Source organism: Ovis aries, chromosome 6 (genome assembly GCF_016772045.2).
Source record: "Ovis aries strain OAR_USU_Benz2616 breed Rambouillet chromosome 6, ARS-UI_Ramb_v3.0, whole genome shotgun sequence".
In the NCBI taxonomy this organism is placed as follows: Eukaryota; Metazoa; Chordata; class Mammalia; order Artiodactyla; family Bovidae; genus Ovis; species Ovis aries.
The window spans coordinates 89691814-89706700 of record NC_056059.1 but is presented as its reverse complement, the minus strand read 5'-3'; the positions used below and the strand labels follow the sequence as shown (position 1 = coordinate 89706700).

Sequence of the window (14887 nt, the reverse complement as noted above, 5' to 3'; positions counted from 1 at the left end):
TCTCCAGGGGATCTTCCTGATCCCAGGATCAAACCTGTGTCTCCTGCATTGCAGGCAGATTCTTCTACCACTGAGGCACCAGGGAAGCCTGGGCTGTGAGTGGGTATACTCAAACTGTGCCGACTAGATTCCTTTCTCTTGAAATTTTGAATTTTATATTCCAAACTACTGTTAGTCTTGCCCTCATGGTCCTGAGATAGTTCTTTTAACAAGCTCAGTCTCAGAGCTAGTTGTTAGTATACAGCTTAATAATATGATTATTATTTTTGCCAAAGCCTGCTGCCGTAAACAGTTTGGAGACCTGGTATATAATTGTGCCTAAAACAATGTGAATAGGTACCGTGAAACTAACTTTATTCAATACTAATTGGGAAGTGATTTTACAGTTTTAATAAGGATAACACTGTGATTCTTCATGCTTACTTTCAAAGCAACTTTAATTTTATTATTTCCTCTCAACTATTTTGCAAGTGATAGAGATACTTTGTTTTTGCCAGGTTTTCACATTTACAAGAGTATACAGAAGTTCAGACACTTGCTCAGAACATGGCACCCTGGGCCCTGGACTTTTGGCCTAGGGCATTTTCAAAATGTGTGAATCACCTCTAAAAAGCAAGTTCCCCCTGAGGAAATGTTTTGTTTTGTTTTGTTTTTCTGTCTATGGCAGGGGACATCAAGGAGACGGTGGGATCTGTTAAGAGGTGTTGAGCTCAGTGGGGAAATCTCTCAAATGCTGTATGAGTTCAGAGTTATCCTTCCTGCATAATGGAAATTGTGTCACCTCTCCTCCCATTACTCCTCCCATAAGTAGCCAATCACTGGCCTAAAATTAATGTTTAAATCATCAGAATGAGTAGAGAAAGCAGTTCAACTTAGTCCTCAATTAGCATAAATCGGTGCTATTTTCAAAGAAAACTCTGGACGATGTCCAAACTCGTGATGATACAAAGGGCTCTTGAGATCCATAGAACGTGATGCTTTTTGTGTGGTCATCAGTTAAGGGCTCTACAATACAAGGAGAGTGACATGCAATTACACACATACACAGGATTATCCATTTGTAGTCTCTTGTGAGGAAAAATAAAAAACCTCTAAAGATAAAAGTAGCAAGTTAAAAATTATTAATGGTCATAATGAAATACTTTACATGTATTATCTACTTCTCCAATTATAAAGTAAGAGCGAATGAAAGCATGTCAATCCTCAATCTTAAGTGAATTATCCAAAATGACATCACTTATAGCTAGATGGTTCAGGAACACTATATCATATCTGTAGGATTAAAAAAAACTCAAGTTCTTCCTACCGCATTACACCTCTCAACTGCCAAGGTGACCCTCAAGTGAATCACAACCTTCAAATTTCTCTATTTTATTTTCATTTTTTAATTAAAAATCCACAAAAATTTAATTTTTCCATTGTAAGTGGTTACCATTATAAGTTTTTCCATGATAAGTAGCCTTACCTACTGCTATGACTTAGACAAACCAAATCAAAGCAAAACAAAACCAAAACCTCTCCAAAAGCTAGTTTGAGCTTTTCTTTTTTTCAGAAGTTAATCCAAATACACTCCCATTATCACCTTCCTGTATCTTCTCCATCCACCAACCAGTTTATAAACTCTATTTGGAGTTAAGCTTTTAAAAAGGCTATGCCTCAAGTAATTTTTTTTCAAAGAGGGAGAAATTTTTTTCTTAAAATTTCTCATCAAATAGTTCTGTTGCTTCTGATTGATTTCTATAAGAGAGCTTCTAGCCATTTTAATCACTTTTATATTCAGTGGAGATATTTATAGATAGGTCAACTTGGATATCATGTTAAATCTGTTTGAACCCATAGTTCTCAAACTTGAGTGGTTTAGTCGCTAAGTCATGTCCAGCTCTTTGTGACCTCACGGACTGTAGCCTGCCAGGCTCCTCTGTCCATGCGATTTTCCAGGCAAGAATACTGGAATGAGTTACCATTTCCTTCTCCAGGGAATCTTCCTGACCCAGGGATTGAAACTGGGTCTCCTGTATTACAGTCAGACTTTTTACCAACTGAGCTACCAGGGAAGCCCATTATCACCTGGGAAGCTCAAAATCGCCTGGAGGGCTTGTTAGACATGCCTCTTGGGCTCATCCCCAGAACGTCTGAAATGAGACTGAGAACTGGGATTTCCATAAAATTGCCAGGTGATGATAATTCTGCTGGCCTTGGAATCATATTTTTGGGTTTTCTGATATAAACTTATTTTAGCCTTATTGTAATTTTATTCTGATATATAGCAGAATCTGCATGCATTTCTAAATATATTTTTAATTAAAAGAAATTAGAACATTAATGTGAGAGTCATTGAAATTAATTATACCTATACAATCTTTTTGATAATATCCATCACCCATTCAGCCTCAGGATCCAAACAAATTAATTTTTCATCTTTCAATGTGACTCTGAAAAGAAAAGAGTATTTTGGTTAAATCATAACTGCATATAATTTAATAACACTTGAAATTTATTCATTACAATTTCTGTAACATGAAATTCATGTGCTTAAAATGAACACATAAATATTTTAAACTAATTGTGTTATTAGAATGTAACTTTTAATCATATCAGTGTACATAACAATTTTTTTAAAAAAATCAACTAGAAAATAAATTTCCTAGAGTCTTTTGAGACATCAGCTGATAATCAGTGAACATTTACTAGACTTAAAATGCACAGGGTATAGTGTCAGACTCTGGAAATCTACATATAGAGGGTATCTTCCACGCTGCCAGTTATCAACCACTTACTATGTACTCTTTATCAGTACACCTCTGCAAATTTGGTTAGATTTTAAGTCTTCATTAAAGTCTCATTTATTATCGGGAGAGAGGAGGATACCATAAACTAGTTATTTAAATTTGTTTGTTTATTTGTTTGTTTTTATTTTTAAAAATTTTATTTATTTATTTATTTATTTTTAATTTTTATTTTTACTTTATTTTACTTTACAATACTGTATTGGTTTTGCCATACATTGACATGAATCCACCACAGGTGTACATGCGATCCCAAACATGAACCCCCCTCCCACCTCCCTCCCCACAACATCCCTCTGGGTCATCCCCATGCACCAGCCCCAAGCATGCTGTATCCTGCATCGGACGTAGACTGGTGATTCGATTCTTACATGATAGTATACACGTTTCAATGCCATTCTCCCAAATCATCCCACCATCTCCCTCTCCCTCTGAGTCCAAAAGTCCGCTATACACATCTGAGTCTTTTTTGCTGTCTTGCATACAAGGGTCATCATTGCCATCTTCTAAATTCCATATATATGTGTTAGTATACTGTATTGGTGTTTTTCTTTCTGGCTTACTTCACTCTGTATAATCGGCTCTATGATCCACCTCCCAGAATTCTGGAAATAAAAGCAAAAATAAACAAATGGGATCTAATTAAAATTAAAAGCTTCTGCACAACAAAGGAAAATATAAGCAAGGTGAAAAGACAGCCTTCTGAATGGGAGAAAATAATAGCAAATGAAACAACTGACAAACAACTAATCTCAAAAATATATAAGCAACTTAGGAACTCAATTCCGGAAAAGTAAACAACCCAATCAAAAAATGGGCCAAAGAACTAAATGGACATTTCTCCAAAGAAGACATACGGATGGTTAACAAACACATGAAAAGATGCTCAACATCACTCATTATTAGAGAAATGTAAATCAAAACCACAATGAGGTACCACTTCACACCAGTCAGAATGTCTGTGATCCAAAAATCTGCAAGCAATAAATGCTGGAGAGGGTGTAGAGAAAGGGAACCCTCCTACACTGTTGGTGGGAATGCAAACTAGTACAAGCACTATGGAAAACAGTGTGGAGATTCCTTAAAAAATTGCAGATAGAACTGCCATATGACCCAGCAATTCCACTGCTGGGCATACACACCGAGGAAACCAGAATTGAAAGAGACACATGTACCCCAATGTTCATCGCAGCACTGTTTATAATAGCCAGGACATGGAAACAACCTAGATGTCCATCAGCAGATGAATGGATAAGAAAGCTGTGGTACATATACACAATGGAGCATTACTCAGCTGTTAAAAAGAATACATTTGAATCAGTTCTGATGAGATGGATGAAACTGGAGCTGATTATACACAGTGAAGTATTTAAATTTATTCTGCAGTTTTCAACTGCACTTAACAGAACAGCAAAGCTCCATCCCTTTGAGGTTTGTTACATGAGGACCAGTTAAACCAGTCAGTCCTAAAGGAAATCAACCCTGAATATTCATTGGAGGGACTGATGCTAAAGCTGAGGCTTCAATACTTTGGCTACCTGGTGTAAAGAGCCGAGTCATTGGCAAAGAACCAGATGGTAGGAAAAATTGAAAGCAAAAGGAGAAATGGGCAGCAGAGAATGAAGTGGTTAGATAGCATCACTGACTCGATGGACATGAATTTGAGCAAACTCTGGGAGACAGTGGAAGAAAACAGAGCATGGCCTGCTGTAACCCAGGGCATCACAAAGAGTCGGACACAACTTAGGACTGAACAACAACAGCAACATGAGGATCAGATCATAATAAAAATTGTAATGATAATAACATAATAATAAATTACCAATAAATTCAGTAAATTACCAATAAAAGGATAGCCACAAAACATCACACACGATAGTGAGAACTTGAAAGTATTGTATTGCCAAGACAAGAGAAAGTGGTAGTCATTCAGTCTTGTCCAGTTCTTTGAGACTCCATGGACGGTAGCCCATCAGGCTACTTAGTCCATGGAATTCTCCAGGCAAGAATTCTGGAGTGGTTTGCCATACCCTTCTCCAGGACAAGGCTGCCTGCCATTACCACAGCCATCTCAACAAAACTAGAAAGAGTCATAAGATCTCCAAAGGGGAAACTAAACTGCCGTTATTCCCATATGACAATGACAGACTTTCTTTTGGGGGGCTCCAAAATCACTGCAGATGGTGACTGCAGCCATGAAATTGAAAGACGCTTACTCCTTGGAAGAAAAGTTATGACCAACCTAGATAGCATATTCAAAAGCAGAGACATTACTTTGGTGACAGAGATATGTATAGTCAAAGCTATGATTTTTCTAGTAGTCATGTATGGATGTGAGAGTTGGACTCTAAAGAAGGCTGAACACTGAAGAATTGATGCTTTTGAACTGTGGTGTTGGAGAAGACTCTTGGAGAAGACACTTGGTCTGCAAGGAGATCAAACCAGTCAATTCTAAAGGCAATCAATCCTGAATATTCATTGGCAGGATGATGCTGAAGCTGAAACTCCAATACTTTGGCCACCTGATGCAAAGAGCCGACTCTTAAGAAAAGATCCTAATGCTGGGAAAGATTCAAGATAGGAGGAGAAGGGGACGAGATGGTTGGATGGCATCACTGACAAAATGGACATGAGTTTGAGCAAGCTCTGGGTAAAGGACAGGGAAGCCTGGTGTGCTGCAGTCCATGGAGTTGCAAAGAGTCAGACAAAACTGAGCGCCTGAACAACAACAGCACGAGTAAAGTGCTGATGGTTGCAAAATCAGTACAATATTTTATATCAAAATGCAAATAACAACTAAAATGTGAAATTTTATAAAGCTATCCTTTACAATAGGATCCAAAAGAAATAGCATTGCAGATTAGTGGGAAAATAATGATAATTTATTACATAGTGCTGGAACATGGCAACCCACTCCAGTGTTCTTGCCTGGAGAATCCCAGGGAAGGGGGAGCCTGGTGGGCTGCCATATTTGGGGTCACACAGAGTCGGACACGACTGAAGTGACTTAGCAGCAGCAGCAGCAGCAGCAGCTGGAACAGTTGATGAACCATAAAAATAAAAATGGATAATTCCTTCACATCATATGCAAAAATTAATTCCAGATGGATTAAAGCTTTAAATACAAAGGAAAAGACTGTAAAAAAATTTAGCAGACAATACAGAAGAATATTTTTATGGACTCTGTGAAACAAAGTTTTTTTTAACTAAAACACTAGAAGTGCTAACCAGAAAAGGGAATGTTGCTAATCTAAAGCATATTAAAAATAAATCTATACTAATTGAAAGGACACCACAGAAACAATAAAAACATGAACCAAAAATTGGAAAATGAGCTTTTCTATCCATAAATATGATGAGGGTTTAATATCCAGAATGTGTAAAGAACACCTGTGAGGCAATAAAGAAAAGGTTATTCATAAAGTTATTAAGAGAGTAGATCTGGAGAGTTCTCATCACAAAGAAAAAACTATTTTTAATTTATCTATGAGATGATGGAGGCTAACTAAACTTATTGTAGTAATGATTTCACAATATATATAATTCAAACCATTATACAGTACACCTTAAATTTATAGTAATGTATGCTAATTATGTTTCAATAAAACTTGGGGAACAGTCACCAAAAATAGACTTCTCCCTCTACATCTTCACTACTTACATGATTTCTTTTCTGTTGCAGTGAGCACCTTCAGGGATTATCTGGACTTTTGCAATGAATTTGGGAGAAATAAAGTCAGAGTGTGTCTGAATACACTGGCATCGCAGCTCTTGGCTTTCAGAGGGATCAGCTGTGTGAGAAAATAATAGTGAAACACTAAGAACAAAGACAGCCGTGATGTTTATTCCTGACTTATGAAATCTGAGATCAATGCAGCAAGATACTCAACTCACCAAATACCACCAGAAATCTTTAGGGAGACAATCACATAAATATAATCATTTGCTATTGTTATGATCAATGAAACTATTGAATATCGACTATATTTGAGAAATGGGTAAATGTACTAGACCAATAATTTACTGCTTGAAGGCATATATGGTCAATAAGAAATGTTTAATGATAAAAATCAACTTCATTGCCTTCTACAAAGTATTTTAAATACCAAAATTTCATGTGAATTCTATCAGTTGAAGGTGGCAATTTCCACCATTAAAATAAACGCCCTAAACCTTTTTGCAGTGTGCTGCTGCTGCTTCTTGTTCAGTCTTTAAGTCCTGACTGACTCTTTGTAACCCCATGGACTGTAGCTCGCCAGCCTCCTCTGTCCGTGGGGTTTTCCAGGCAAGAATATTGGCATGGGTAGCCATTCCCTTCTTCAGGGGATCTTCCCGACCCAGGGACCGAACCTGTGTCTCCTGCACTGGCAGGTAGATTCTTTACCACTGAGCCACCAGGGAAGCCCATGCTGCTGCTATCATCTTTAATAAGAAAAACACAGACCCTTACAGTGTACCCATTTGCCAGCGCAGGAGACATGAGAGACATGTGTTCGCTCCCTGGGTCGGGAAAGTCCCCTGGAGAACGAAATGGCAACCCACTCCCCCATTCTTGCCTGGAGAATCCCATGGACAGAGGAGGCTGGTAGGCTACAGTTCATAGTGTTGCAAAGAGTCAGAAACAACTGAAGTGATGACTTAGCACGCACACGTGTGTGTGGGTATTCATAACATCCTCAATATTAATTAATTAATTCAACAGACTTAAAAAATATAACTCAACAGGAACTTCTTTGATATTCCACAATCTAAGTGTATGTGCTGCTTAGGTTTTAATTTTATAGTTTCTACATTTTGCCCTAAAACCAGATTCAATCTCATTTGATTTGGAAACATTTGGGCTTCGAAGTTTTCCAAAGCCAAGAAGGAAAAGAAGAAAGCCGTAGTTTCTTACCAAAGAGGCCCAGGACAAGGATGGCCAACAGGAGGAATATTTGTGAGCTCTCAGTAGCCATGTCTGTGCTTGATCTTGATCCTTGTTTGAATGGTAATGTCAATAGTGCAGCCTCTCTTATATGCTCTCGGTAACCATGGAAATTTTTTGTTGTTCTTGCACTCTCCGTGAAGAATAGAAGGAACAGTTTATTCAAGTGGCATATTTGTCACTTACAAGTCAATGAGGAAGCTGGGTTTGTTTTTCAAGCTTTGTTTTAACTGAGGGGTTTCAGGCATGAGGAGATGAATGCACTGAATAGAAACATGAACCCATTATTCCCTGGGAGGGAAACTGCATGATTGTGAAGGGTTCAGGTTCAGTTATAATTAGCATACAAAGTGGAATAATAAAAGATATCTATGCATCTTTTCAAAGGTCATGTTTGTACAGTGTAGGAAATGAAGATGCTTTTCCTCCTCAAGTATTTACTTTTGGTTTTGCGCCTATTCGCGTAAATCCATTCAAGGTTATAATAGATTCTTCCAAGCTCTAACTATACTCATAATGTGTGCATGCATGTGCGCTAAGTCGCCTCAGTCTTGTCCAACTCTCATCCCATGGACTATAGCCCACCAGGCTCCTCTGTCCATTGTATTCTTCAGGGAAGAATCCTGGAGTGGGTTGCCATATCCTTCTCCAGGGGATCTTTTCGACCTAGGGGTAAATCCTGTGTCTCTTATGTCTCCTGCATTGGCAGGCGGATTCTTTACCACTAGCGCCACTGGAGAAGCCCTGTACTTAAAGTATGGGTAGTAAAGATACTGAGGGCTCCCCTTGTGGCCCAAGTGGTAAAGAATCTGCCTGCAGTGTGGGAGACCTGGGTTTGATCCTTGTGTTGGTAAGACCCCCTGGAGAAGGGAACAGCTACCCACTGCAGTACTCTAACCTGGAGAATTCCATGGAGAGAGGAGCCTGGCAGGCTGCAGTCCATGGGGTCGTAAAGAGTCAGACATGATGGAGTGACTTGCACTTTCACAAAGATACTGAATGAAGTTCAGATTACAGCAACCCTTGTCCTGTCAAGAACAGCAAATTATGGTTTACTTACGGTTTAAAGGAAGCAGTTTCAAAAGGCTTGAAGCTGAATTAACTCAGTGGATCAGGAACTTTTTTTTTCTTCAGCGGTTTTATAAATGCCCTTCATTATCCTATACATCTCATTTATTTATATATATGTGTATATATGTGTATATATATATATGTGTGTGTGTAAAAAAGATATCACATACTATGTTGCTTCAGTTCAGTTCAGTTGCTCAGTCATGTCCAACTCTTTGCGACCCCATGAATCGCAGCATGCCACGCCTCCCTGTCCATCACCGACTCCCGGAGATCACTCAGATTCACGTCCATTGAGTCAGTGATACCATCCAGCCATCTCATCCTCTGTCGTCCCCTTCTCCTCCTGCCCTCAATCCCTCCCAGCATCAGAGTCTTTTCCAATGAGTCAACTCTTCGCATGAGGTGGCCAAAGTACTGGAGTTTCAGCTTTAGCATCATTCCTTCCAAAGAAATCCCAGGGCTGATCTCCTTCAGAATGGACTGGTTGGATCTCCTTGCAGTCCAAGGGACTCTCAGGAGTCTTCTCCAACACCACAGTTCAAAAGTATCAATACTTCAGTGCTCAGCCTTCTTCACAGTCCAACTCTCACATCCATACATGACCATTGGAAAAACCACAGCCTTGACTAGACGGACCTTAGTCGGCAAAGTAATGTCTCTGCTTTTGAATATGCTATCTAGGTTGCTCATAACTTTTCTTCCAAGGAGTAAGCGTCTTTTAATTTCATGGCTGCAATCACCATCTGCAGCGATTTTGGAGCCCCCAAAAATAAAGTCTGACACTCTTTCCACTGTTTCCCCATCTATTTCCCATGAAGTGATGGGACGAGCTGCCATGATCTTCGTTTTCTGAATGTTGAGCTTTAAGCCAACTTTTTCACTCTCCTCTTTCACTTTCAAGAGGCTTTTTAGTTCCTCTTCACTTTCTGCCATAAGGGCGGTGTCATCTGCATATCTGAGGTTATTGATATTTCTCCCAGCAATATTGATTCCAGCTTGTGCTTCTTCCAGTCCAGCGTTTCTCATGATGTACTCTGCATAGAAGTTAAATAAGCAGATTGACAATATACAGCCTTGACGTACTCCTTTTCCTATTTGGAACTAGTCTGTTGTTCCATGTCCGGTTCTAACTGTTGCTTCCTGACCTGCATACAGCAACAACAACAACTATGTTGCTGAGAAAACATAAATCTTTATCTCACTGTTTTGGAGCCTAGAAGTCGAAAATCATGGTGTTGGTAAGGTTAGTTCTTTCCTAGATCTGGGAGGGAAAAAGCTGTTTCAAGTGTCTTTCCTTGGCTTGGGGATGGTCATCTTCTTCTTCACAAGCTGTTCTCCTTGTGTGCACATCCAACTCTGAGTTTTCCCTATTTGTGAAGACACCAGTCACATTGGATAACCCACCCCAGTGACCTGACTTTAGTTTGATTATTTCTGTAAACACCTTATCTCCAAGTGAGGTATTGGGGGTTAGAATCTTAATCTATGAATTTGGAAGGTGGGAGTAGGGGATGCCATTCAACCTGTAGCAACACTTAAGTGAAGAATGGGTGATTACTGAGGGCTAATATAGCCTGAAGCTAAACATAGTCTAATAAGAATGTTTGTTTTTCTGGCCAATTCTCATTGAAAAACCTGAAGGACTTTTGTTGGACACTAAGTATTTAAAGAGTAAAAATTGGGTTTTTGCTCTTGAGAAGCTCATGGGCTATAGGGGGAGGCAGATGGTAAAGCGTCTGTCTACAATGTGGGAGACCCAGGTTCAATCCCTGGGTTGGGAAGATCCCCTGGAGAAAGAAATGGCAATCCACTCCAGGACTATTGCCTGGAAAATCTCATGGACAGAGGAGTCTGGTAGGCTATAGCCCATGGGGTCGCAAAGAGTCAGACACGACTGAGCGACTTTACTTCAGACATGTAAACAGATTGAAGATGGTGATCTGTGTTGTAATATATAGGTAACCTGGAGATAGTGGAGGGAGGACCTCCCCCTCAGAGCCAGGAAAGACTTTACAGTAGAGGCAACACTGGAGTTATTACAGATGAAAGGAAGCTCATATTAACATATATTTGTGAAGGGTTGCTGTGCTCTGAATGCTTATGTCTCCCCCACAATTCGCATGTTGGAATCCTAACCCCTAATGTGATGGTGTTAGGAGGTGGAAGTCTTTGGGAGATGATTAGGTTATAAGTGTGGGGCCCTCATGAATGAGATTAGTACCCTCATAAAAGTGACCCCAGAGGGTTCTCTCATCCCTTATGTCATGTGAGGATACAGTCCAAAAGAGGTCCTTCACCCAGCTCTGCTGGCTTGGACTTCCTGACCTTGGACTTCCAACGTCAAGAACTCTGTGAAATAACTATTTTTTGTTTATAAACCACCCAGTTCATGGTGTTTTGTTACAGCTGCCCAAATGGACTCAGACAACAGTCTTGACATGTTGAGAAAGTGGAGAAAAAATGCTATTTCAATACAATAACTTGACAACATGATCAGACTATGGCCTTTTTACAAACCAAAAAGTTAAAAATAAGTTAGAAACACTATTCAGATATAACCTTAATTTCATTGAGTCTCATTTTTCTTCTACACTAAAATCACAAAATACTATATTATAAGGTGTTTAGATATTATGATGATAATAGGAAAGGATACAAAGATAAGCCAACCAAGTGCTCAAAGACTCAAAGTAACTTGGTTTCTCAAGGCTTAAAAAATAGGCTCAGAAAAAAAACAAAAAGGCTCAGGACATCATGATAGTTATTAAGGAGTTGGCTAAAGAAAATAGAGCTGTAGAAATTGGCATTAAACTTCCATTGGTTCTCTTTGATCAATACTAAGTCACAAATGGTGAAACGCCATAAGTTCAGGGAAAGGACATCATAGATGTTCAGGCTGAGCAGTTCTCAGACCTCTTATGGAGTGGGGAGATACTTGAGGTCTGACTTGTTAGAGAGCTTGTGAGCACTCAGGGCATTCAGTAGAGACACAAAAGAGATATGTCTCAGCAGTACAATTAAATGAACTCCAAAGCAAAGAACTCTCTCTAGACCACCCTAACTAAGCTGAAAAACAAGCCATAAAAAGATCAAGCTGATGCTCCAGTAACTTAGCTGTCAGCCAGAACAGAGGCTAAGACTCCAAAAGAAGAAAACAAAATCTTGATGCTCCACAACATAACATACATTTTTTCCTGCATCCAATCAAAAATCACTACACATGCCAGGAAGTAGAAAATCATAACCCATACCAAGAGGAAAATTCAAGCAATAGAGATAGACTCAGAAAGGACAGAATTATAGAATTAATATATATTAATTAATATTAATATATAAGGATATTAAAATACATATTATAAATATGCTTAAAAAGTTTAAAATAAAATGTGAACATGATGAAGAGAGAAGTAGAAAAAAATATATATATGTAGTGCAACTTCTAGAAATGTCCAACTAGAAAATGAAATACACATCCACTAACTCCTGACTCTCAGTGAGAGTCATCTCATGACAGGCCATCCAACTTGTGAGCTGAGAAGACTCCTCTGCCATTCCCCCTTCCATACTCCCAAGCAGAGAAAATTCTCAGGAAAGAAGCAGGAGAGAGGCGCTTGAGTCGGGAAGCCACCAGAAAAGTATAGATGTTGCCCATTGTGACTTCAGAACTCATCGGTGAGCAGAGAGGATACAAGCGGGGTATCAACAGTAAAGATAGGACAAGCCCTTCCCTTTGTTATTTGTATGAGAAGTCCCGGAAAGGAGCAATAGCATCATCTGTGATTCTGGATGGCCCTCATTGTGCTATCACAGGTCTGCCCCTCTGCCATCTCCCAGTGTTTCTCCAGTTACTTCTGGAAGTCCTGAGAGGACATCTCCTGATACAACTCACAAAGAAAGATTCACAATACCAAAATGGGATACGCCATACTTTCTCCTCTCTAGCTCTAGTTCATTTAGTAACATTGCTCAGGAAATCTCAGTCACTGCTGCCATTGCTATTTCCTGCTGATGATCTCTCAACATTGTGACATAACACGAAATATTCTTTTTCTACTTCCTTCATGCTGCGACCACAACCTCACATGCTTTGTGCTTCACTTCCTGCTGTGACACTTCCAACGGGAACTGCCCAGGAAATTCGATGTCAAAACTACACTGTATATCCACCTGAGCCAGCACTGCAGTTGAGATGATGCCCATGGAGTTGGCCTTGAGGGCCAATGGCAGATTCCTGGAGACACTGATAATGTTTAAATCCCTGTACAACTTCAGAAAGAGTGTTCTGTCATTACCTTTACTGGGTCGAAGGGAAATTAAGGTTAGGTCAGGAACTTACCCTAGAGCACACAGTCCACAACTGATAGAGCCGGAATTTACTCTGAAGTAAATGATTCTTTGAAATGGTTGTCTTTAATCAACAAATGAACAGCAACATCTTTTTGCTTTTCAGGGGCTGTGTTCTGCATTGACAAATGCAAAGTGGTCAGTGTAGCAAGTTCCATGTTTGAGGGTAAGGACTGGTCTTAAGGGTGAGGGCTTAATTGAACTCTCTCTCAAGTGGGTCACACTTGTAAACATTTTCCCATGTCCTCTGATTTAGGATTAGGGAGCAAATGCTAGTATTTATGGAGCATCTAGACAACTGGCTTTAATTTATTTTGTATTTCACAGTTTCTTTCTTCTCATCTCATAGTCAGTACACTGGAATTATGAAGAGATGATCACTTTCTTAGCTTTCGTAAGTGTGCTATTGAAAAGCAGAGACATTACTTTGCCAACAAAGGTCCGTCTAGTCAAGGCTATGGTTTTTCCAATGGTCATGTATGGATGTGAGAGTTGGACTGTGAAGAAGGCTGAGCACCGAAGAATTGAAGCTTTTGAACTGTGGTGTTGGAGAAGACTCTTGAGAGTCCCTTGGACTGCAAGGAGATCCAACCAGTCCATTCTGAAGGAGATCAACCCTGGGTGCCCTTTGGAAGGAATGATGCTAAAGCTGAAACTCCAGTACTTTGGCCACCTCATGTGAAGAGTTGACTCACTGGAAAAGACTCTGATGCTGGGAGGGATTGGGGGCAGGAGGAGAAGGGGACAACAGAGGATGAGATGTCTGGATGGCATCACGGACTCGATGGACATGAGTCTGAGTGAACTCCGGGAGTTGGTGATGGACAGGGAGGCCTGGCGTGCTGCAATTCATGGGGTCGCAAAGAGTCGGACACGACTGAGCGACTGAACTGAACTGAAGTGTAAAAAAAACCTCACAGAGGTTGTTTCTTGCTACCTGTGTGTGTGTGCTGTGCTGTCATGTGGGACTCGTTGCAACCCCATGGCCTGTAGCCTGCCAGGCTCCTCTGTCCATGGACTTCTCCAGGCAAGAATACTGGAGCTGGTTGGCATTGCTTATTCCAGGGGATCTTCGACCCAGGGATCAAACACACATCTCTTCTGTCTCTTGCATTGGCTGGTGAATTCTTTACCACTGAGCTCCTGGGGAAGCTCTAGAAGCATGGAGATAGCTAAACGGAGATAAACTGACATAAAAACCTGTTCTCTTGACTGACTGGAGATCCTTCTCTAGTATAAGGAGAGGAAAACATGCTGAAGGGTGGTAACTAACACATTCAAATCTTAAAACCATTTTATTACATTTGATAAACTGATGTAAGGGGTTGGGATAACCTTAAACTCTTTGGTGAGATTCTTTACCATCTGAGCCACCAAGGAAACCCAAACTCAGAGATAGTTACTTATAAATGAAAGTTAGGAAACTGAACCCAAATGTCCATTAGATCTTTTATAGATTAATCAGCAACTCACTTTTTGTGCTTCTATTGATGACACAAAGTATTTTGAGTCCTGAAGAAAAAATCCTCTTTATTATCATTTCACTGCCAGTTTCATTAAACTGTTAATAGTTGTTTGAAAAATCTTTTAGCCAAAGCAATGAAATGAGTGTTGTTGTTAAGATAGCTACAAGAGAAACTTCCTTGGTGGTCCAGTGGCTAAGACTCCGCACTCCAAGTGAAAGGGACTGGGGTTCCATCCCTGGCCAGGGAACTAGAGCCCACATTCCTCAGAGAAGACAGAAGATCCTGCGTGCCAA

The 14887-nt window shown here is 39.9% G+C and overlaps 1 long non-coding RNA gene across 1 annotated transcript; it reads right to left on the bottom strand.

Annotated features, from left to right (window-relative positions):
- Positions 1 to 419: 419 nt before the first annotated feature.
- Positions 420 to 7772, bottom strand: LOC105609355 (uncharacterized). The gene is made up of 4 exons (XR_001041206.3): positions 7681 to 7772; positions 6448 to 6577; positions 2351 to 2432; positions 420 to 1005 (listed from the first exon to the last, which is right to left on the bottom strand). It is a non-coding gene; the product is annotated as an uncharacterized LOC105609355 (long non-coding RNA).
- Positions 7773 to 14887: the final 7115 nt, after the last annotated feature.